Source organism: Apis dorsata, unplaced genomic scaffold (assembly GCF_000469605.1).
Source record: "Apis dorsata unplaced genomic scaffold, Apis dorsata 1.3 scaffold_144, whole genome shotgun sequence".
In the NCBI taxonomy this organism is placed as follows: domain Eukaryota; kingdom Metazoa; phylum Arthropoda; class Insecta; order Hymenoptera; family Apidae; genus Apis; species Apis dorsata.
The window spans coordinates 131590-132386 of record NW_006263435.1 but is presented as its reverse complement, the minus strand read 5'-3'; positions in this window follow the sequence as shown (position 1 = coordinate 132386).

The following is a 797-nucleotide window of genomic DNA, read 5'->3' as shown; positions in this document are numbered from 1 at the left end:
AAAAAAAAAAAAAAAAAAAAAAAAAAGAGTCCACGGACCAATCGCGTTCGTCTTTTTGCCGTGCTTACTCGCACGATTTTTTTTCACACTTACCAAACTTCCAACGAGATATTTCGATCTTCTAAATATTTATCGATCTCGCTCAAACGCGATATCGAAGGGATAATACGCGAAAATACTCGATGAAACTTTCAAGTGAGTGACGTTTTGTATCAAAAAAAAAAAAAAAAAAATATAACGAAACGAATATATTTTCCACGACGAATTATTGCGCATCAATTGGAATGAAAAGTGAATCGATCAATTTTACACGTAAAATACTTTTAAAGTTCATCCATGTTTTTTTTTTTTACATCGTATAGGGATAATAATATAATACGTATATTTTAAAAAATGAAATAGCAAAAAGAGGGACCACTCGAGGTGCACCGACTCCCCTCCCTCCCTCCCTCCTCGAGGAAAAAAATTCGACAAGGGAGGAGGGATAGAAGTAAGAAGCTAAGGTTCTAAAAAATCAGGAGGGAGGAAAGATCTGGCGAATCTGGGTCGCCGGTGGCNCCCGCTGGAAACACGAGTCGAAAGTAAAAATTTAGCATTTATAATTCGCGAGAGTGTTCGGTACATCGGTGCATTACACGATGTGTAATTTTCATCTTCGTTAAAAACGTTGTTTTTCGTCCGATGTTTAATAGGTGTAGAGATTTCTCTTGTTCGAGAATGATGGTTTTATTAATTAATCGTTAACGAAGAATCGCGAGGTGATTTTTTTTCTTTTTTCTCTTTTTCCTTTTTCTCTC